This window comes from Narcine bancroftii, chromosome 5 (assembly GCF_036971445.1).
Source record: "Narcine bancroftii isolate sNarBan1 chromosome 5, sNarBan1.hap1, whole genome shotgun sequence".
NCBI lineage: Eukaryota > Metazoa > Chordata > Chondrichthyes > Torpediniformes > Narcinidae > Narcine > Narcine bancroftii.
In genome coordinates this window covers 224,414,104-224,438,899 of record NC_091473.1, presented here as the reverse complement: position 1 = coordinate 224,438,899, position 24,796 = coordinate 224,414,104, and the positions used below count along the sequence as shown (strand labels likewise).

The window sequence follows — 24,796 nt, the reverse complement described above, 5'->3', positions numbered from 1 at the left end:
TGAATGCTGGGCTCACCAGAGGCCACCAGGCAATCAGAAAAGACCATGGTAAAAATGTATGAGGTGGCATTCACCTCGTTTCAGTGTCCATGGATCACACAAGACCCCTGGAGATCTATATCGTCGCAGCGTCTCCACACAAAGGAACGCAGCACTTGAAGCCGAGATGACTGTCAGAACATAAACAGTCCATGTATTGACGTGAGAGAGTCATGTTTGCCAACTGCATGGGAACTGAATGTCCTCTCGCTGGTGCACACGGAGGCGCGGTGAGGGAAGGCGTGTTCAGCGAGCAGCGATAACTGAACTGGGAGACCCGCTGCAGGCAGCAGAATAACAGCGTTGTTGACATTGGAACTGGCCCAGAAAACAAGAGACTTCCACTGAAACCTGATGTACTTCGAAATTGAAGAGGTCAACCGACTTGGCAGATGGCCCAGTACATTAAGTTCTGTGCTGGTCGAACACATGAGCGTGTTAACTATTTTAAACTCGGCTGCAGACCTTTGCAACTCCTCTCCTTTTCTTTTTGCACTTGATTGCCCTGTTGCTCCCTTGAATGTTCCTGGCTGTCGTCGGGGGCTGCTGAGGGGGGTGGGGGGTGCTCAGGGAGAGGAGCTGTGTGTGAGGCTCAGACCCTTGCACCCTTGCTCTCTGCTTTGGGTGGGAGCTTTCGTTACACTGCGTCGCGTGTGGCCGGTGACCCAGCCCGGCCAGTTTAAAGCTCCAGGCGGCAGCGCGGTCGCAAGACGATCTTCCCCGCAATGTGTTGCCCTATGAATGGGCGCACAAGACCCGAGTTGAAGTCCTCCACCCCGACCAGATGAACCATATGTCAGTTTGGGTCGCTTTCTAACATCATTGAATGAACACAACAGAGCTTTAGTGTTGCCCTTGCATTGCCATAATGACCCTGAACAATGAAGATTTTGCTTTCTGAACACTTTTAGGCGTATTTTATGGATTTTGGGCTGCTGTTCGTGAAAATCGCCTTAAAAATGTTCCCACCATGTTCCATTCTTTTGTAGATATAACTTGTGTTTAGGATTTCACGTCATATTTAAAGTCTACTGGTATATTGGCCACAAAGCCAGCTGGTTTGGTGTTCTACTAATGTTGGCTTAGGCCTGAGCATGCTTTGTCAGGATAGTTGCAGGCAGGCTATAAAAGGGGCTCACATGGACAGATGCTGTGCATGACATTGATTATAGATTGAAGGCATGTTGGTGCACGTGTTCTCCAGGCAAAAGCAGAGTGAGTGTACTTAACAATGGCATTTATTGTCTTTGGGAAAATTCAATGCCAATCTTGGTGCAGTCAGTGAAAAACATGGTGGAAGATTTCACCAGGACATTTCACCAGGAAAGCGGTATCAGCGCAACAGGCCAACTATTGCAGGATACTGACATGAGAGGCATCAGATGCTGAGTACAAATGAAAATCAGTGTCAAAACATTTTTAGGTCAGTTGAACTAAAGCAATTTGTCAGCATTATTGGGTGATTAAACCTGCTATATTCAATCAGGTATCAGGTGCATTTTATTGTCACTTTAATGGATTAAAATGAGATAATGTTCTTGATATTGTACAAAAGCTGGTTAACAAAAACAGTGCTACATACAAATAATTTTTCGGAGATTAGACAATGGCGCAAGTAAAGACTGGTCACAAACTAGATGTTAAAAAAATGTCCGTCAAGTAGAGAAAAATGTTCCCAATCCTGAGGGGCCATTGTGGGCTGCTAGTCACAGGCCAGGTTACCAACTTCTCCAGGACAAGATATTGAAAAGTCTTCCAGCATTTAGGGAAAAACAGTCTACTGTACGGTCATAATTCATGGAGCTCTCAAAAGCATCGGCGCCATCTGCCCCGAGGCCCAGGACAATACATCCTCTGGACCTTCAACTCACCATGATACCAGAGCAGCCTATCTCTAGACCTCTAAACCTGGTACAGCTCCAAGAATCCATTTGCAACCAGACGTTATTCCGACTCCACTCTCTCCTCTCGACCTGTCAGCAGACATCACCAATGTAGACCAAAGAGTCTGAAGAGCTGCTTGGCCATAGCAACACAGAGCAGCTCAACCTCCTCTTCTGGGCTGCACCAGAATCTCCATTCTTCAGTGGACAAGTTCTCTGCAACTTCGCAGCATCAGCTCTGGTTAACTCCGGTTCAGCACTTCGCACTCGCAATACTCGACTCACTGGGACCAAAAGTCCAACCTCATCAAATCAAAAGTTGTGCATAGCACCAGCTTGTAAGTTCCTGCAGCAACCGTAGTCCAGAGTAGCTGCTGTGGACTTGGTCCATGCCACCATCTTGTATGTCAATAAAAGTTAATTTAATGCTTCTCCAACTTCCTGAAATTATCTTTGTGTGCAGCTTGAAATTGCCCCCATAATCCCTAATTTTTTTTTGAGGAAGCAAACCTTTTGAAAAAAGATTTGTTGTCCAGTGTTACCTTTCTTTTCATTGCCCTGTGAATTATGCTCTTTACGTGGCTGCATGAATGTCAGAGATAACCTGTTGGTCTGCTCCCAGAAGAATTCTTCTCATCGTACACCTGACATCTGAAGGTCAGGTACCCACTTGCAGGCACTTGTCATTGTCAGTATCCTGAACCCACAACACAGCAATGAGTCAGGGTCCTTCAGCACAGGGCCAGGCCCTTTGGCCCACCATGACCATCAAGTATCTACCTATTCATCCCATTTACCAGCACTTGGTCCACAGCAACCTGGTGCTTCGAATGCTTGTCTGGGTGTCGTGAGAGAGATTGCCTTCAAACTGAAGCAAGCATAAAATGATATGGAATAGAATGAGACCATTTGGCTCATCATACCTGCACTGTTTCTTTGAAAGCAATATTTCAATGTTTTGCTTCTCATTCTTATTTCTTAGACATTTCTTCCAGTTCCTTTAGTTACATAATTCCCATATGAAAGCTACCATTGAATTTTCTTTCACCACTCTCTTAGACAAGGCACCTCAGACCATAACAACTTGCTGCTTTTTAAAAAAAATGGCCCATTTCTCTTTCTAAAATGTCAATGGTTTTTTTCTCCTCCACAGGTGCAGTCTCACCTGTCTCTCCCATAGTTTGTTCTTTGCTCCATATTCCAGCCTCTGCAATCTCTTGCATTTCTTCCCCCCCCCCACCCCCCAACTTCCCTTTGAATGCTGTTTTGCCAATTACCTCAAAACCATGTTTATCATTAAGTGTTAGATGTTCTGAGGTTCTGAAAGGTGTAGTACAAATATAAGGTCTACCTTCCTTTGAAGTAATTTGAAACAGATTACTTTTGCTGAGGTAATTTCTCTTTACATTAGCAATTGCTTCTTGGCTTAGCTCCAAGGTTATTGGAAAAAAAATATGAATTGATTGTTCTTTTTTCAGCTTTATTATTTTAGGAACAATATAAAAAATTGCATTTGGTAAAATATATAATACTCAAACTCCAATGGTACAAATTTTCATTTCAGAGTTGTCTTTTATTGTGTGACACTAAACACGTGTAGTTGAGATGTACTTGACTGTTCCATTTAACTCGGTTCTTTGCTAAATGTAACCTAAAATATGTCACTTGGAGGATAATTGTTTTTTTTCACTGTTGGTTCTTTGTTTTATCTTGTGTTCAGTTGGGTAGCACTCTTGTCTCAGTCAGAAGCTTGAGGGCTCCTTTTCAAGGAAATTACGTCATGGTGGCTTGAATGATTTAAAACAGGAAATTGCCCTGTCAAATTTCCTGCAATTAATTGTAAATAAGCTACGTTAATTTTCGTTTGCATAGAGCTGAAAAAAAATTGTGATGTGATCTGGGTTCTCAGCAAAAAATTGGTACAAATTCAAAAAAATAGGAGCAGAAGCCAGCCATTCAGCCCTTTGAGCCATTCAGCCCTTTGAGCCATTCAGTGTGATCAAATCCAATCTCAATCTCAGTACCCTATCACCACCCTCTTCCCATACACCCTCAATCCATTTTGGGTCTGATCACCACGCCCTTCCAAGGTAGAGAATTCCACAGATTCACCACCCTCTCTTCTCTCAGTCCTAAATGTCTTGATCCAAGAATATAAACCTTGGTGCTGGACCCAGAAGCTGGGAGAAACCTCCTCTCTGCTGGTCCATGGACAACAGAGGGTAGTGGTGGATGGCTGATATTTGGTCTGGATGTCCATGATGTGAGTTGTTCTCCAAAGATTTGTAGTTGAGACGCCTGTTGTTTGTGATACAGGCAAACGACTTGGGTGAAAAAGTAGATAGGTGGTCAGTAAGTTTGCAGATGATATTAATATTGGTGGAATTCTGGACAGTGAACAGGACAATCAAAGAATCAGTTACTGATATGAGCAGAGAAATGGTAGATGCAGTTTAATCCATACAAGTGTAAGGTATTGCACTTTGAGAGGTCAAACGGAAGGGAAATGCATACAGTTAATGGCAGGACTCTTAAAAGTGTTGATGTCAGAGCGATCTTGGGCCATGCCAATAGATAGAATGTAAATCATATGGTATGATTGGCTTCATTGGACAGGGCATTCAGTAAAGAGGTCACATTGCAGCTACTTATATAAACTCGTGTTAGGCTGTACTTGAAGTATAGTATGCAATTCTTGTCGCCCCATTACAGAAAAAATCTGGAGGCTTTGGAAAAGCCACAGAAAAGTTTTAACAGGATTTTACCTGGTTTAGAGGGTATGTGGAATGAGGAGAGATTGAACAAACTAGAGTTGTTTTCTCTGGACCATAAGTCTAAGGGGAGACCTGCTGGAGGTTTATAAAATGATGAGAGGCATTGAGAGAGTCGACAGTCAGAATCTATTCCCCAGGGCAAAAGTGTCACACACTTAAGGACATGATGGGGAGGAAGTTTAAGAGAGATGTGCAGGGTAAATATTTTTAAAAATTGTATTTTATTTACAGCATGCAAATAAATCTAAATCGAAGCTGATTCTGGCCATTTAACCCGTGCCGCCCAACTACACCCAAATTAACTTACAAAGCCCATGCATTTTGAAGGGTGGGAGGAAACCAGAGCACTAGGATAAAACCCATGCAGACACGAAGAGAATGTACAAACTCCTTACAGACAGCGTGGGTCGCTATAATAGCAATATGTTAACCACTGCACTAAGCTTACCACACAGTAGGTGGTGGGTGCCACGAGCAGGCTGCCAGGTGTAGTAGTGGAAGCAGAAACAATCATAGCATTTAAGAGGCTTCTCGATATACACATGGTCTACACATGGCAGTGGTTTGGACATGATGTTCGGCTCAGAGATGTGCACCCAAGGGCCTGTTCCTCTGATCAACTGTTCTAGCCAGCCTTTCAAAACCTGTTACAGAGACATATTACAAACTCCTCTCATCTTTTCAAACTATTTGAAACACGAATTGGCATAGGGGCACAGCCAGCAGAATCACTGTCTCACAAGTGCAGAGATCTGGGTTCAGTCGTGAACTTGGTCTCTGTCCGTGTGGACTCTGCCCGTTCTCCCCATGACCACGAGGGTTTCCTCTAGATGCTCCAGTTTCCTCTTACATCACAAAGGTATGCAGGTTTATAGGTTAATTAGCCACTGGAAATTGTCCCCAGTGTATAAGTAAGTGGTGTTTGAACTCATGAGTCACCCTCGAATTACGTTACCAAAATTGCAGACGTAAATCAAGGAACAGTCAGAGTAAGTACATTCCAAATCATAAATTGACCAAAAGAGAGTAAAATCATGGTACATAACACACATGCACGCACGCACGCGCGAGCGCACACACGTATGCACACACAAACGATGTTTTCTGCAACCTGCGTTAAGTGGGGTGTCTCGTAATATTATGCATGCAGAGCAACACCATAAACTAATTTCCTAGAAGGCATAAAGGCATAAAGATAAAGCTTTCTTGTGAATTAGAATGTGTGTTTTCCTCCAACCGTTATCAGCAATGGCAAAAATCAGGGACTCTGAGACGGCTGCAGCCTCCTTGACTAAATCCCACGAGTCATTGGGCCAAAAACAATTGAAGAAGATTCACTCGGCCTCCAATCCAGGAAATCGTGATACTGAAAAGAGTGAGAAAGATCCAGCATCCTGAAGCTGCCTTGTGGAGTTTATAACAGAGAAATTACGCAACCTTAGCCCAAAACATTCCGCTCATTATCTCTGTTTGGAATTACACTGTGTAATCTAATTTTACATCCTATAGGTGAAAGGCCAGTCAGCAGTCCATTAATTGAGTCTCTTATAAAGGAAGGAATGTTATCAGAACAGATTTGGTATTCCCAGTGTTGTTTTTCTTCCTGGCTGGAGATACAGAACAAATCCAGCCAAGGTTACGTCCTGCACAGAAATACCTGAGCAATGGTTAAGAGACTACAGCTGCTATTATGTTCCACTTGAACTATTTCAAGTACTGGGAAGAAATAAAAGGCAGGTCACATTATGCTCCAAACCATCTTGTACAATGGAAAATCACATAAGTATGTCCAATGTTGATACTGGATTTGGGCTTCAGATTTAAGATTTCAGATTTATTGTCAGAGTACACATATGACATCATATACAACATGAGATTCTTTTACCTGCGGACTAGGCAGAACTTACACTGATTGGTCGTGCAAAAGAGAACTCAACACATGTAAACAAATGTAACCAACTGACTGTGGAATGAAGAGAGGAGAAAACAAAAGCAAACAAACAATGAAGGGCAAATGTAAGAGTCCTTAAATGAGTCCCTGATTGAGTTTGTTGTCGAGTCTGATGGTGGAGGGTTGGCACCTGTTCCTGAACCTGGTGGCGCGAGTCTTGTGGCACCTAGACCTCTTTCGTGATGGTAGCAGCAAGAACAGAGCATGTGCTGGGTGGTGTGGATCCTTGATGATTGCTGCTGCTCTCCGCCGGCTGCGTTCGCTGTGGAGGTTCTCAGTGGTGGGGTGGGTTTTGCTTGTGATGTCCTGGGCTGCATTCGCTATCTTTTTCAGGGTTTTTCTCTTGGGGGTGGGGGGTGATTGGTGTCCCCATACCAGACCATGATGCATCCAGCCAGCTTATTTTCCACCACACATTTGCAGAAAGATGTCATTATACCAGAGAGGTTGCAGATTTGGGACAGTGGCAAAGATCAGGGTTCGAATCTGCTGCTGTGTGTAAGGAATTTGTATATTCTCCCTGCGTTGTCTTGGGTTTCCTTCTTGTGCTCCGGTTTCCTCCCACATTTCAAAGACGTAGAGCATTAACAGGTTAATTGGTCACGTGGTGGTTATTGGGCGATGCAGGTTAGTGGGGATCTGGGGCCTGTAATTGTGCTGTATTGCTAAATTGAAGATTACATTACAGAGATCCACAAGAATGTTGCCTGGATTGGAAGACTTGAATTAGAAGGAGAGATTGGCAAGGGTGGGTCTGTTTTAGATTCAGATTTAAATGTAGATCAACCTTTATTTATTACTGTCACGTCCTGAGACACAGGGAAAGGCTTTCTTTTCCATGCCATTCAAAGGCTAATAAAGAGTGGACTCACTCTGGTGCCATCTAGCTAAAGGAGAAAAAGAAAGGAAAGGAAAGAACCTAATTCCTCTCAGTGACAGCGAGTAGTCGAGCATCACGCGGTCACCTTCGATGTAGTCACCTCTGCCGCCTCCGAACACTGAGCTCAAGCCCAGAGGTGGAGAGAGTGAGCAAATTAAGAGCATGGGAGTCACTTTCTTGGAGGATCTTTCCTGGTCCCACACACTAATGGCATCACGAAGAAAACACGTCAGCATTTCGACTTCCTCAGGAGTTTGCATAGGCTTGGTATGACATCAGAAACCCTGGTAAATTTCCAGAATTGTGGTGGAAAGTGAGCTGACCGGTGGCAGCACGCTCTGGTGAGGGGACACCAATACCCTTGAGGGTAAAGCCCTGTAAAAAGTAGTGGACACAGCCCAGGACATCACAGGCAAAACCCTCCCCACTATTGAGTACATCTACAGGGAACAATGCCATCGGAGAGCAGCAACAACAATCAAGGATTCACACCACCCAACATACCATCTGTTCTCAATGCTATCATCAGGAAAGAGGTGTAGGGGCCACAAGACTCACATCATCTGGTTCAGGAACAGCTGTTACCCTCCACTTTTAGACTCATCAACAATAACATCAATCAAGAACTAATTTAAGGACTCTTAGTTTTTCACTTTATTGCTTTTCTCCTCTCTCTATTGCACAGTCAGTTTGTTTACATTTCTTTATTTGTTTACATGTGTATATTGAGTACAGTTTTTTTTGCGCTGCCAGTAAGTTGTAATTCTGCCTCACCCGCAGGAAAAGGGATACCAGGGTTGTATGTGATGTCATGTCCGTATTCTGATAATAAATCTGAAATATGGGTTCCCGACTTTTCGGGCCTGAGCCCTTCATCAAGGCTTGAGCAGAACCAGGTCAGTGTCTGAATACCAAGGTGGGGGGAGGAGCGCCGGCCTAATAGGTAAGAAGCTCCCCCCATCTTTTTAAGAAACTTAGGTGGGGGGGAGGGTATTATTGCATGTATGGAAGCTGGGGAGGGCCAAGGAACTGGGCAGAAGGTGGGAGAGGTAGAGACCAGGAGAGACCATGTTGGGGGAGGTGCGGGGGGGGTGGAATGGGGGATGTTATAGAGAAAGATAACACTAGGGAAAGAATAGATGGAAACAATGGAACAAGATGAGGGTAGGGGGTTGCCTAAAATTAGAAAAATCAAGGTTCTTTGTCAGGCTGCCCTGGGGGAATATGACGTGACTCCACCTCAAGTTTGAAGGTCCATTATAACAGTTTTACTGCCACTTAGCAGAGGTCACAAATCAAACCTGCACTTCACTGTTCTTCCTGGATTGGACTGCTGCTGCCATGGATTTTCAGGCATGTCGAAGGTTCTTCCATTTCTTTATTCAAAACACCACAGCCTGACGCTGAGCCGTTCTTTTCTTAATTATCATTATATCTCCCATGCAGATACTTCCTGGCCAGAAAGTTAAATAAAAATAATTGCCACTTGTATTTCTGCACAGGGTCTGAGGTGCTCATTTTTTGACTGTTTTAAATAGGCTCAATTCAAACATTTCTAAATGTTCCTGTAAACCATCATCGATACTTCCTCGATTTGAATAGCCGTTTGCTACAATTTTTAAAACTCACACATCTCACGTTCTCCCAAAAGTAAGCCGACACTTTATTCAAACTTTCCAGTTAACTCAACAAAACTTCCATTGAATTTGATTGTTATGTTTTGAAAAATTCGACCAGATACTCACAAACTGTACATTCTCAATAAATAAGCCAAGCAGTAAACCCAAACAAGGAAGAGAAATTCCATGAATTGCAGGTCACACTGGCTCAACGTTGTTCTACAATTATGTCTAATTATCAATGAACCCTTTGGATTTTGTGATGTGTTAATGTCTGCAATGAGTTAGCATACAAGAGGGAGTTGGAAAACTTGGCTGAATGGTGTACTAACAATTGTTAGTAACAATCTCGCACTCAATGTCACCAAAACCAAGGAGATGATTGTAGACTTTAGGAAGCAAAAACCAACGGTGTACGATCCAATGATCATTGGGGGATCTGAGGTGGAGAGGGTGAGCACATTTAAGTCCATGGGAGTCACTATCTTGGAGGACCTTTCCTGGACTGAACATACTAATATTATTTGTGAAGAAAGCATGTTAGCACCTCTGCTTCCTCAGGAATTTACAGTCGGAAACCTTGGTAACTTTCTACAGATGTGTAGTGGAAAGTGAACGGACCAATTGCACCATGGGAGCACCAATACTTCTGAGCAGAAAGCCCTGCAAAAAGTAGTGTCCACAGCCCAGTATATCATCAGTAAAACTCTGCCCATTATTATGTAAATCTACATGGAACGCTGGCATGGTGGAGCAGCAGAAATCATCAAGGATCCACACCACCCAGGACGTGCTCTGTACTCATGGCTGCAATCAGGAAAGAGGTATCAGTGCCACAAGACACGCACCACCAAGTTCAGGATCGGCTGCTACCTGTCCACCATCGGACTCCTAAACAACAAGCTCTCTCACAGTTTCAATTAAAGACTCTGACTGCACATTTATTTATGACTGAATATTTACTTTTTCTGTATTTGCACAGTTTGCTTCTATTTCTTTATCTGTTAGCATTTCCCTCTTTTTTTTGAGTACAGTTTACATTACCAATAAGTAGAATTCTGCCTCGCCCAGAGGAAAAAGGAATCTCAGGGTTGCATGTGATGCCATGAATGTACTCTGACAATAAATCTGATCTTTGAACTTCCCTGGCCTGAAAAATGTAAACTGAAGTCTCTTTCCTGCATGGAGTGAATACTGTTTGGAGATTACTAAACTGTCACACTTATTCTTCCTTCTAGTTCTATTTCTTTCTGCCTTAATCCAGAGGCCTATGCTTTGTCATTCCTTGCCTTTCATTTGTTCATTTCTCATTGGTTACAAACTTGCACAGTTCTGATGTTCACAAAAGTCCCAATGTCCAGTTGCCCTAGGAGATGAATGTCAGCTCTAGGGAAAGTAATGTTCAAACCTAAATGTGCTCAAGGAGTTAATCTAATGTAAATCTATTCCATTGGAAAAATTAACATATAATTTAAAAAATAAAGTCACATTATTTGAACAAATTTGGGAACTGTACATGGAAAACAACAGAGAGGGCTTGCCTCGGACCTCCACCCCCTAAAATGATAAGAAGACAAAACTTGATCCAGTGTGTAAAAGTAGATGACACAATTTTCTTGTTTATTTTCATTGTGTGATTACATTGTTTAATGGCTTTATTGTATTGTATACGTTGAACGTTTAATGGGTTTGGAGGGGTGTGGGAAGGGGGGAAAAAGGGGAGAAAATGCCACTGTATATTTAAGAGGGAAATGTATTTTGATTGATATGGTTCACAGTGTGAAAAATTTTAAAAATTTTTAAAAAGGGATGCACCAGTAATGTGGGCCTTTATGTGATATGACCAAATCAAACTGGGACAAAAGACATCAATTTCTCCTTTTAAGACGAGCTCCTTTAGAAACACATCCAACTTATTATTGTTGTAGCAAAAGAGGGGGTAATTATCCTTGAAACTTGATAAGTGAACTTGCAGTGTTGCAATAGTTGGCAGAATGAAAATTGCATGGTATTTATTTGATCTCATGGCATTTAGATATATGTGTTGTGACAGATATTTTGAAATGCATTTTAACCTTAATATTTTTAATGATTATCACCCTGAATAATCCAGGGCCCATAATGCGAACCAACGCAACACATAGAAGAGGAAATAAGAGAAATAAGGAAGCGATGGATATGTGACACCAAGTCAAGGTTTAAAGACAATAGAAGATCGGACCAAAAGTAGGTGTGGCCCCTTGCGTTGCTCACCTGTCTCACCTGTCTTCAAATTGTTTTGTTGTTGCAGCAATTCTTGCCTTTGTATGTGAATGGATGCTTACGGTCATGTGTGGTCAATGGCTATAGTTCCTATTTGTTCAGTGAATAAAACAAAGGATCATATATTAGAAAATGCACACAATTAATTGGAGCAGCCTGAACTCCATTTGTCTGTCCCAACGGTATAAACCGGGCCATTGAAACTGCAGAAAGGTTGGTCCAGATAAGGCCCAGTTTGAGATTGTGCACGCGCATTCACCCCAGCCTTTTACCTGTTTGTAAATAAACCTAGCCTTAGACAATCAGTTTCATTAGATGATTTTTTTTTAAAAATGAGGTCATGACCTGTTTGTATAAGAAACCAGAACTGAAAAGATTGCAAGTGAAATTTACTTTTAAATATCTGCATTAACAGAGCAAAATTGGGAAAGGAAATAATGATCACAAGGGAGGAGGAGCAAGTTTGGGCAAGAAGGGAATTAAGAGAAGCAAATTCAAAGGGGCATTAGCTACTTTTTTCAGATAAATTAGAAACAAGGATGTCTCGATGACAGCAGTAAATAATATCTTCTGTCCGGACATGTCTCATTATTAACTTGTGACTCAGCATTTTTGAACCATAATCAACCATTTCCACTGAATAATCAATGTGGAGGGTTTCACCCGTTTGGTTTGTGATGAATTATGCCAAATGGTTGAGATGAAGTCGTCATTTCTGTAGGGATTATTTTTCTGGGAGGCTGCATCAGCAGACCTCCCTCCTCAAGGGTTTTACACTATGAAATAAATGATTTTCCCTTTAATATAAATTATCCAAACATGGATAAATAAAACACAGAAGTGATATAATTGCTTGAATGCTTCGTTGAACAACTTATTTTTTCAGGATATTTGCAGTGGTGCAGACGAGATAAATTTAACTTGCTGGAATATCCTGGAGATTTGGCAACATTATAGTTTGAGGCAGGATCCCACAGATTGAAATCTTGAAAAAGGAAGGGGGCAGGGAGAGAGAGAAAGGGAGAGAGAGCACAATTAAATGCTTATCTACCAAGAATCTGATTTAAATTCCCAACAAATGCTGATAATGTGGTGTCCTGTTGAAAACTCCTTGTTTCTGTTTTCATGTCTTGTTTCTGTGATTCTAAATGAAGGATTAGCTGGAACCTAACAAAGTCCATGATTTGGAACTTGCAAACTGAATATCTCCATGATCTGATAATGCTGTACAAATATTATACTTTCAGACGAAGTTTCTTTTCATCATTGCTGGTAAATACTTTGCTAATCTGAGTGTGGAGATGAAAAGAAATGAAGAATTCTACTGATACTAAGCATCGAGAAGAAAATGGGTAAATCTAAGATGAGGGTCAGGAGAATTTTGATGATGTAACACAGGCAAAAGTATAAACTGTCAATGAACCAGAAAACATTCAAATGGTGAGCCAGTAAATTACAGGTAATTGGCTGCAGTAAATTACCTATGGTGTAGATCAGGGAGGAGGTGATAAGCATGTGAGAGGGAATGGGTTACAGGGAGATGAGTGGGCGAACAGGGCTGATGGGAATCTCTAGAAGCTAGCATTGCCTCAATGGGCTGAACAGCTTTCTTGAATATCATGAGTAATATGAAAGTATGAAAACAGTGGAGAAAGAAACAAGCTAACATTTCTGGTCAATATCTTCTGATATCACCATCCTCTTCCACTCAGGTGTGTTATGTAGTTCCTGTATTTCTACTCAATCCCCTCAGTTTTCAGAGAGATTATTTGGTTTGCAACACAGCACAGTACAGGCCCTTTCAGCTCATGAGCCCATACCGCGGACTACATCCATGTGTCCAAACAACCTTCAAACCCCATATGGCTTTGGAATGTGGGAAAAACCTAGAGCCCCTGGTGGAAGCCCATGCAGTCCCAGGGAGAATGTACAAACTCCTTGCAGACAGCAGCAAATTCGAACCCTGGTCACCGATACCGTAATAGCGTTGTGCTAATCGCTAAACGTGCAGACTTGGGAAGCCTCTTAGCACTTTGAGAGTTATTATCCTCCCATCAGCCTTCCATCAAATGCCAGGAACGACTGATTGGGTCACCTATGGAAGATGGGTGGAGAGAAACTCATTGACGGCTATTTTGGAATCCCACACAGGTTTGGCCAATCACATAAAGTCCAAAACAACATGGAGGAAACTTGCTGACATATATCTGAGCACCTGTTCTGTCACTAGGCTCAGATGAGCTCCACAGTGATCGCAGAGAGAGGCGCACAGCCCCACAGTGGAATGGAAGGGAAGGCTGGCATTTAAATGGAATTGCCCTATAAGTTGAGAAAGGGAAGCAGGTTTGCATAATAGATACCTTATCTTAATGTTTTCCTTTCTTCTTAATATTTTACATTTATGTTAATTAAATTTTATAGTTACAAATCCATCTGGCTATTTTTAAAATATTTTTGATAACTGTATTGATCTATCAATTAAAACCATAACTATATAACCATATTTCAGTTGAATCAAATGTAGAGCAAGTACGATGTTGCTGAATTTCTAGGTGTCTGGGTCATCATGTGAGATCTTTTGTAGCCTTTGCTCTTCAAGGGCAAGGAGACTCAGAGTATTTGTCTTTTCCTCAGAGTTTCCATCTCTGGTGCCACCCTTTTAAGTGTTTTATGCAAAAAGCAAGAAGTTCATAAGATTTAGGAGCAGAATTAGGCCATTCATCCCATCGAGTCTGGACCACCTGTTAAATCATGGCTGATGACTTTTCATAACATCCATAACCTTGGATGTCCTTACTAATGAAAAACCGATCAACCTCTGCTTTAAATATACCCAGTGACTTGCTCTCCACAGCTATATGTGGCAACAAACTCCTCTGGCTGAAGAAATTTCTCCTCTTCTCTGTTTGAGAGGTACATCCTTTTATTCTGAGGCTGCTCCCTCTGGTCCTAGATTCTCCCATTACTGGAAATATCTTGTCCATGTCCACACTCTTTAGCCCTTTAAATATGCAGAATGTTTCAATGGCATCTCTCTCATCCTTCTAAATTCTAGCAAGAACAAGCCCAAATGTTTCTCATTTGTTAACGCACTCATCCCTGAGATCATTCTTGTTGGACACATTTTTGCATAGTAGGGGAATTAAGGGATATGGGGAAAGGCAGATAGATGGAGATGAGCCTATCATCAGATCAGCCAAGATCTCATTGAATGGCGGAGAATTCGTGGAGAAGGCTTGATGGGCCGGATGTCCTACTCCTGCTCCTATTTCTTAAGTTCTTATGTAAACTTCCTCCGGATCTTTTCCAGTGAGCACATTCTTCTGTAGATACAGGCCTTAAAAATACTCAAAATGAATGCTAACATTGCAATTGTTTTCCTTACTACTGACTCAACCTGCAAGTTAACCTGCCCTATGACTCCCAAGTCCCTTTGGACATCCGCTTTGTGAATTTTCTCCCCATTTACAAAATAATCTACTTCTTTATTTCTTATACCAAAGTGCATGACCATACACTTCCGGCACTATATTCCATCTGTATCTTCCTTGGCCATTATTCCAATTTATCCAGTCCCCCTGTAGACTCCCCACTTCCTCAACACTACCCACCCCTCCATCCATCATCGAATCATCTGCAAACTTGGCCACAAAGCCATCATCAAAATCATTTACATATAGCCTGAAAAGGACCCTTTATTCCCATTCCTTGCCTTCCACCAGTCAGTCTTTTATCCATGCTCGTAACTTTCCCAAAACCCCATGCATTTCTAACTTGTTCAGAAGTCTTATGTGCAGCACCTTGCCAAATGCCTTCTGAAAATTCAAGTAAACAAGATCCATTGCCTCTCCTTTATCCTGCTTGGCATGTCCTTAAAGAACACCCACAAGTTTGTCAGGCAAGATCTCCCCAGAAGAAAACCATGCTGGCTTTGACCTATTTTAAATTGTCCTTCATAATTGTCTCTTGAATTTTACCAACCACTGAAGTTAAGCTAACCAAACTATAATTTCCCGTCTTTTGCCTCTCTCCTATCTTAAAGAGTGGAGTTGTAGCGGCGGCTACTCTGCTCCTGCGATAACAAACGCAACCAGACGGGTTGAGCTCAGTGAGCAGACTAGTTTATTGCAGGCTGCTAGGCTGCACTTATACTCCCAGCCCGGATTTGGCTGAGAACTGCGCTGGAGGGCGCTGATGTCACCTAGGCGTCACGTGGTCCACCAGCGCGGGTTTCAGAGCCCCGAGCTGGAAGAAAGGGAAACCCCCGACAATGCCATTTTGGCCGGCTGCCCTTCTGCGTGGCTTACAAGCGGGGCCGGTTCACCTGCCTAGTGGCGTGCCGCCACACAGCCTCCCCCCCCCCCCCCCCCAGAACTGGCGCCAATGTTCTTTTTTCCCAGGTGACCTCACTTATTGGGCTGGGCAACAACCACAGGCTCAGTGGGATCGACGTGTGCTGGCTTCAGCCTGTCCATGGTAAACAGCTTCCATTTGCCGCTATGTCCAGCGTGAATGTCGAGCCGGAAGGCTGTACAACCCTGTACGGCCCCTTGTACGGTTGCTGCAGTCGGGCCCTGCCGAATGAAAACGTACTCCACGGAAAGCAGTTCGCCGAGAACGTGAGACGGGCGAGTGCCATACCTGGGCGGTGGTGGGGGTTCGAAGGAGTCCAAGCGTGCCCTGAGGTGAAGGAAGTAGTTCATGTGGCGACTTCTGGGGATTGTGAGGTGTGTTGACGAACTCACCAGGTAGCGCCAGCAGCGCACCGTAGACCAACTCAGCTGATGATGCCTGCAGATCTTCCTTGGGAGTGGAGTTGATGTCCAGGGGCATCTAAGGCAGTTCGTCTGTCCAGTTGGGACCGGTGAGGTGGGGCATGAGTGCCGACTTAATGTGGCGATGCAGACGTCCAACCAGTCCATTGGCCTGTGGGCGGTGTAGCTGGATCCCCAACCTGTTGGTGAGTTGTGCCCAGAGCGCAGATGTGAACTGGGTGCCCTGATTGCTGGTGATGTGAGCCGGGACACCGAACCAGGTGACCCAACCATGCAACAGTGCTCGGGAGCAGGAGTCGGTGGAGGCATCTGGCATCGGGATCGCCTCGGGCCAGCGAGTGGTGTGGTCCACCAGCATAAACAGGTAACGTTGCCCCGGGAAATGTGTAAGGGCCCAACGCTGTCCACGTGAATGTGGCTGAACTGTTCCCAGACGTGCTCGAACTCCTGTATGAGTGCCCTGGTGTGCCTGTGCACCTTGGACATCTGGCAATGGGTGCATGTTCTGGCCCAGCCCACGATCTGCTTCCGCAGCCCACGCCATACGAACCATTCTGCCACCATCCGGATGGTGGACTTGATGCACGGATGTGAAAGGTCATGGATGAGATGGAAGACATGCCTCCACCACTGCTGTGGAACCACTGGCCGCAGGGTGCCCAAGGAGATATGGCACAGGATGGTGCCTTCGCTGCTCAGAGTTGGGATGTTTCGAAACCACAGGCCGATGATGGCGGTCTTGAAGGCCCTCGTCTCTTCATCAGCTTCCTGGTCCCGGGCGAGCTGGTTGAAGCCGAGGCCGGGTGTCAGCACACAGATGGCCGGTCGCGAGAGTGCATCGGCAACCACATTACCCTTCCCCACCTTGTGCTAAATGTTGGTGGTAAACTCCAACACAAAGGAGAGGTGACACTGCTGGCGGGCCGACCAGGGATCCTTTACCATTGCAAGTGCCTGGGTGAAGGGTTTGTGGTCTGTCAAAATGGTAAAAGTCCTCCCCTCCAAAAAATAGCGGGAATGTCGCACTGTTGTACATGCCCAGTAACTCGTGGTCGAAGGCACTATACTTGCTTTCCACCAGGCGAAGCAGGTGGCTGAAGAATGCCAACAGCTTCTAATGTCCATTCACCTGCTGCTCCAGGACGGCACCGATGGCTGTGGCAGAGGCATCGACAGAGAGTGCCATGTGCAGGTCGGTGTGTGGGTGGATGAGCATGGCGGCCTTCGCAAGAGCGTCCTTGGTGGCCTTAAATGCGGTGCAGGCTTCTGGGTTCCAAGTGAGCGTCTTGTGCTTGGCTGCGATGAGGACGAACATTGGGTGCATGATGCACGCAGCTCCCGGGATGAAGCAGTTGTAAAAGTTGATCATACCCGCGAACTCCTGCAGCCCCTTGAGACAGTCTGGGTGTGGGAACACCCTGATAGCGGCGACCTTCGCAGCAGCAGGCATGGCTCCTTCGGCTGCGATGGTATGGCCCAGGAACTGCATGGACTCTTTCCCGAACTGACACTTGGCCGAGTTGATGGTAAGGCCGAAGTCGGCCAGCCGGGAGAAAATGGCACATAGGTGGGCCTTATGTTGCACCCGGTCCTTGCTGGCGACGAGAATGTCATCCAAATAAATAAAGATGAAATCCAAGTTCCTGACCACAGAGTCCATGAGGTGTTGGAAGGTCTAAGCGGCGTTCTTAAGCCCGAATGGTATGCGCAAGAATTCGAACAAGCCAAAGGGATGATGATGGCCATCTTGGGTATGTCCTCAGGATGCACCAGGATCTGGTGATATTCGTGCGCCAGGTCAACCTTGGAGAAAACCTTTGCACCGTCCAGGTTGGCCGTAAAGTCTTGGATGTGAGGAATGAGGTAACGGACAGGAACGGTTGCCTCGTTGAGCCGTTGATAGTCTCCACAGGAATGGCAGCCGCCAGAGGCTTTCAGGACCAGGTGAAGTGGTGAGGCCCATGGGCTGTCAGATCACCGAATGATCCCCAGCTCCAACAGGTGCAAAAACTCCTCCTTCGCTACTTGGAGCTTGTCAGGCAGGAGCCAGCTTGCCTTGGCGTGAACCAGCGGGCCCTGGGTTGGGTTGTGGTGGAACACCCCATGGCACAGCGAGGCAGCAGAGAATTGTACCTTGAGGAGTGTCAGGAACTCATCCAGGATCTGCTGGAACTCGTCTCTGGGAATGCTGATCGTGGCCATCTGCGATTGCTCCGAGCACGAGGCATCAAGGCGAACAGCCTGGAAGGTACGGGTGTACCTCAAATGTCCACCAGAAGCCTGTGTGCGAGGAAGAAATCTGCATCCAGGATGGCAGTTGGGAGGGACAAGACGGTGAACCTCCATGCGAAATTCTATTGGGCAATCTGGAAGTGGACTGTCTTGTCTCCATACATCCGGATTGCCATTGCATTGGCCGCACAGAGGGGAGGTTGGTTCCTGGATTCGAGGGCCGTGGCTGGGATGACGCTGATCTGGGCTCCAGTGTCAATGAGGAACTGCCGGCCGCTGACTGAGTCCCGCACGTAGAGGAGGCTGTGACCTTGGCCAGCCACCGCAGCCGTTAACAGCGGCCAGTCTGGTCGTTTCCCTGGAACAAGCAAAACTGATGACACTTCATAGCCTTGGCTCCCCAGAGCTGGTGGTAGAAGCAGAGGCCTGAAGCGAATGCTGTGGCCTTGGTTATTATGCTCTTGGGGGGCCCCTGCAGGGGCCGGGTGCCCTATCGCAGTGCTAGGTGCGGGCTTGGCGTGGTCGTGCCCGTGTTTCGTGACTTGCTGGACCACTGAGCCTTCTGAGAATCATGCAAGCCATAGCTCTTGGGCCTTCTGGGCGACCTTCCTCGGCTCAGTGAAGCTCTCCTGAACTAGCAGCGGCCGGATGTCCCCAGGCATATGTTCGATGAAGATGCGCTTGAAAAGTGGGAGTTGGTGTGCTCACCCATGAGCGCAAGCATCTCGTTCATCAGTTCCATCGGGGACTTGTCCCCCAGGGTGTCGAGGTGCAGCACCCGAGCGGCACGCTGGTGTCTGGATAGTCTGAGGGACCCGGTAAGCACTCACTTGAGGGCCTTGTACTTGTCTTCGGCGGGTAGGTGCTGAACGAGGTGCAGCATGCATCTGGTGGTGGCCTGGTCCAGGGCAGCGACCACATGGTAGAATTTGGTGATGCTGGACGAAATCTAGCGGAGGTGAAACGGCCTCCACGAGGCCGAATCAGGTCTCTTGCTCCTGAACCCAGAATTCAGGCAGTTTCACGGCTATAGCGCTGATCCCAGGCTTGCTCATGATGGGTTCAAAGACGTTTGAACCAGTCGGGGTCACCAATTGTAGCGGCGGCTACACTTCTCCTGTAATAACACACGCAACCAGGCGGGTTGAGCTCAGTGAGCAGACTAGTTTATTGCAGGCTGCTGGGCTGCACTTATACTCCCAGCCTGGACTTGGCTGAGAACCGTGCTAGAGGGCGCTGACGTCACCTGGGCGTCACGTGGTCCCCCAGTGCGGGTTTCTGAGCCCTGCGCTGGAAGGAATGGAAACCCCCGACGGCCCCATTTTGACTGGCTGCCCCGGCACATGGCTTACAAGTGGGGCCCATTTGCCTGCTTTGTGGTAAGCCACCACAGAGTGATATTTGCAATTTTCCATACTTCTGGAACCATTCCTGACCCTAGCAATTCCTGAAAGATCACAATTAATGTGCTCACAACCTCTTTAGCTACCTCATCCAGAACCCTGGGTTTGGTCCATCCAGCCCAGATTGTCCATCTACAGCCTCTTCAACTTCCCAAGCACCTTCTCTTGAGTAATAGCGACTACACATAATTCTGCCACTTGACGCTCTTGAATTTTTGGCAATGTCATTTGTGTCAACCTATTCAATTCATTTCCAGCATCATTTTCCAACAGTTTGATGTCCATTTTGTCTCTCTTTTACGCTTTATATAGCTGAAAAAAAAATTTTTAGCGTCCTCTTTTATGCAATTGTCTAGCTTACCTTCATATTTCATCTTTTCTCCCTTTGATTTTCTGCTGGTTTTTAAAAGCTACCCAATCCTCTGGCCACAAGCTCATGGGTTGGAAGGCATTAGCTCCTTTCACACTGTCAACCCTCCTAGGAAGCGGGAAAACTTACCGGTCATGCAGCACTCAAGACCCCTTCCCACGGGACCATAATTTACCTGGTTCATCAACAACCTGGCATTTTAAGGGGGGGGTCCCACCTCCAGCGGTGACAATGCGAGAGCAGCTTGTGCTTTTACACTGCCAGAAGGCAACTAGTGAGTTAACTTGGTGAGTTAACTTGCCCTCACCAAGAGTCAGAGCCCAGTTGAATTTAACTCACCCTGCCAAGTTGGCACGTTTCACACCTCACGATTACCGGGAATGGATCCATTAACCCACACTGAATCGGCAGTGTGAAAGGGGCTACTACTGCTACTGTGCTGCATGCCTGAATTAAAAGACGGCCAAGATGACGGCTTTCCAGGACAAACAATGTGAGCCATTGTTAGAGATGCAAACAAAAAAAATAGGGTCACTCTTGTGGTGATATATAATTACACCACTAGGTCACCAGGGGTCATCCCAGTGACCTTGTATATAAAGCAGTCTAGAGCTACAGTCTAGCCTTCCAGGTTCGTCTTGCAGAGACACAAGACCTCTTAGTGTACATATTAGTTTCTTAAAGCTGTCTTATACTCGCACTGCTGGTGTGGTTAATGTCAATATAATATAACCCCAACCAACCAATTTTCCCCTGCAACCTGCCTGTCCCGCATCGGACTTGTCAGCCACAAACGAGCCTGCAGCTGACGTGGACATTTACCCCCTCCATAAATCTTCATCCGCGAAGCCAAGCCAAAGAAGAAGAATTTAATAAACTAATATGATAGCTACTAGGACGGAAGCTGCTTCTGCTCCAACGCGCTTTCCCAACCACCTGGAGACTCTTCCAGAGGAATGGAATTCAGGGACGATCAGCACGCACGTGCATCTGAAGACGGAGACGGTGAGGGACCGCTGTACTGGAATCATGGTGGAATGTGGGGAAGACCACAGAAGTACAATAGGGCAGGTAAGAAATGGCCAAGAGCCCCGCCTGCTGTGGATTCGCCAGTACAGGCGCCGCTGACCCTAAACCCTGGTCTGATCAGAAAGGGGCCACTACAAGAGCAGGTGGAAGGATCTCCACGAGTTGTGCACTCGATCACCACGTATGTGCAGAATTCCCGACCATTCCAGAGCCAGGGAAAGCAGACACCGCTACCATCACTCCCCAGCAGCAATTTCCCCAGTACTACAGAGATCTGACGCTACTGCTGGGATCCCTCCTAAGCACACTGCAAATGTCCCAAAGCCAGAGACTTAGCCAACAGCCCCAAGCACCCAGGTTACTCCTCCAGCAGACACAAGTCCCACAGAGGCTCTACCAGTGGCTCCCAGTACCCCAGGGTTCGCCCTAGCTACACCTAAGGGACCAAAGACTGCGGATTAGCCATGTGCTACAACCAGACAGGCTGGAGCTCGACCCCAGAAATCCCGGAGCCGGCATGCACTTCGGCCGCTGGCAGAGATGCTTTCTGAATTACGTGGAGGGTGCTGAGGCATCTGATAAAGAGATATTAATGCTGCTGTTAGCCCAGCTGGGAGACCACCCTTACTCCCTTATACAGGATGCCAGGTCCTACCAAGAGGCAATGAACATTTTACAGAGGCATTACAGTAAGGGGCAAGTGAACTCCACTCCCGGTACAGGCTCATGACCAGGTCACAACAAGTAGGGGAGTCTGCCAGAGACTTTATACTCTCTCTGAAAGACCTGGCGAGAGGCTACAACTTTAAAGCAGTATCAGCTCAGGAGTATGTGGAGGACCTTATTAGGGACAGAATTGTTGCGGGCATAAGATCCACTGAGACAAGACATTGATTGCTCGAGAAAGGAATGGTGGGGTTAGATGAGGCAGAGACTATTGCAGAAAGTTTTAGAAAGCACCAGGAAAGAATTGGAGGAGTACTCACAGGACCCTGGGGCTGGGTCAAACGTCACACTGCTGGACTCTCTAGCCCCACGAAAAGAAAAGTTTGCTGCTTCACAGGAATTCACAGCAGCAGCAGGGCCTTGAGGGTCCCAAGAGCTTTTTCAGTGGACAAAGAAATCACCCCAGAGCCCTCTTCCCTGTTCCAACTGTGGAAAACGTGGGCATTATGCAAAAGTCTGCAGAAGCCCCAAGGCCACAGCCAAGGCATATTCTCATGCTAAGGAGAGGCGGTAAAGTTCTTCTTTCTCCACAGACAAACAGAAGAAGGAGAATGCCATGTGCAGCTGGCCATCTTGGACAAATGCTATAGAGCAGAGGACACAGTCTTCAGGAGATGAATATGACGCCGAGTACTATCAGATGGAAGGACACTAAGGACACACCAGATTTGCTTCCCCATGCATGAATCAGGCGAGTCCACACAATTTATCTGATGCCACTGTGTGCATCAAAATTAATGATGTGAGGGTAAATTGCTTAATAGATAGTGGAAGCACTGAAAGTTTTATTGACCAGGGGTTCGTCAACCGCCTTGCCCTCCCCACACGCCCGAGTGAGCACCAGGTCCTGTTAGCAGCCAGCAGCCTTGGGGCTGAGGTAAAACAGTTTTGCAGGGTTACTCTAGAAATCCAGGGCACAAAATACAAAGGGTTCAAATTACTAGTACTCCCTCACCTCTGTGCCCCGGTACTATTGGGGTTAGATTTTCAGTGCCAGTTAGAAAGCATTACAATAGTGCACCACGGGCCTCCCCCCTCCCCCCCCCCTCCACTACGCCTTACGAAGAAACAACACTGCAGCCTGTCTGTCCTGAACATAGAACCCCCTCCGCTGTTCACACACCTGACCCCAGAATGAACACCAATAGCCACAAAGAGCAGGAGGTACAGCCCGAGGGACAGAGCCTTCATTAGGACAGAGGTTCACAGGCTACTACAGGAGGGCATCATAGAGCAGAGCACCAGCCCCTGGAGAGCCCAGGTGGTTGTAGTAAAGTCAGGAGAAAAAGTGCAGATGGTAGTGGATTACAGCCGGACAATCAACAAATTTACACAACTAGATGGTCAACAACATTGCACAGTATAAGGTGTTATCCTCCATAGACCTGAAGACAGCATACCACCAATTGCACTTTAGAAACAGCGATCGCATTTTCATGGCATTTGAGGCAGACGGCAGGCTGTATCAATTTCTGCGACTCCCCTTCGGTGTCACCAATGGAATGTCCCTGTTTCAGAGAGAAATGGACTGAATAGTAGATGAGTTCCAACTGAACGCGGTGTTCCCCTACTTAGACAACGTGACAATTTGTGGCCATACTCAGGAGGATCATGACACGAATTTAAAATGCTTCTTCCAGGCAGCCGAGGAAAGGAACTTAACATACAACAGGGACAAATGTGTCTTTAGTGTCAGGAAGTTGCCAATCTTGGGCTACATCGTGCAGAACAGGGAAATCAGCCCAGACCCAGCCCGTAAGTACCCTCTCCTAAACCTCCCAGTGCCACACACACTGAAAGCTCTAAAAAGTTGTTTGGGACTGTTCGCTTACTACGCCCAATGGGTCTCCAACTACACCGACAGGGCCCGCCCACTTATAAAAGCCTCCGTTTTCCCACTGTGCCCAGCAGCCACCAGAGCATTCAGGGACATTAGGGACCATATCACTAAAGCTACCATGCGGTCCATAGATAAGTCGATCCCGTTTCATGTAGAAACAGATGCATCCAATGTGTCTCTGGCAGCCACCCTAAACCAAGACGGTCGACCAGTGGCCTTTTTCTCATGAACCCTACAGGGGATAGAGGTAAGACACTCCGCAGTAGAGAAGGACGCCCTAGCCTTTGTGAAAGCAATAAGGCACTGGCGACATTATCTGGTGTGCAAACACTTCACCCTCATCACAGACCAATGGTCTGTGGCTTTTATGTTCGATAACCAGAATAGGGGGAGAATTAAGAATGACAAAATCCTGCACTGGCGGATAGAATTGTCTACATTTAACTACGACATTCTATACTGCCCTGGGAGACAACGAGCCCCCAGACGCACTGTCCAGAGGCACTTGTGCCATCTTAACCCCACGTCGCATTTGCAGAGCTTGCACAATGAGCTGGACCACCCAGGGGTCACTAGACTGTTTCACTTCATTAAAACCCAAAACCTCCCATTTTCGGTAGAGGAAGTGAGGTCAGTGAACAAGAGCTGCCCCATCTGTGCAGAATGCAAACTGCAATTTTACCGGCCAAACAAAGTCACCCTGATTAAAAACTACCAAACCTTTTGAGCACCTCAGCCTCGATTTTAAAGGCCCGCTCCCGCCCAATAATAGAAATGTCTATTTCCTAAACGTAATAGATGAATATTCCCGTTTCCCCTTCGCAATCCCGTGTTCTGATGGATCAGCAGCCACTGTTATAAAATGCCTCCAACCCATCTTCAGCGCCTTTGGGTACCCGAACTACATGCACACAGACGGGTGCTGCATTCATGAGCGTAGAAGTACAGCAGTACCTGCACGAGAGAGCGATTGCTACCAGCCGCACTACAAGTTACAATCCCAGAGGGAATGG

At 46.1% G+C, this 24,796-nt stretch overlaps 1 long non-coding RNA gene across 1 annotated transcript in view; it reads right to left on the bottom strand.

Annotated features, from left to right (window-relative positions):
• Nucleotides 1-3,207: 3,207 nt before the first annotated feature.
• Nucleotides 3,208-24,796, bottom strand: part of LOC138764962 (uncharacterized) — a 54,908-nt gene continuing 33,319 nt past the window's right edge. The window contains exons 6-8 of the long non-coding RNA XR_011358387.1: nt 11,400-11,498; nt 8,829-8,980; nt 3,208-3,749 (exon numbers count right to left, since the gene is read on the bottom strand). This is a non-coding gene — a long non-coding RNA (uncharacterized lncRNA). The remainder of the gene's footprint in view (nt 3,750-8,828; nt 8,981-11,399; nt 11,499-24,796) is intronic.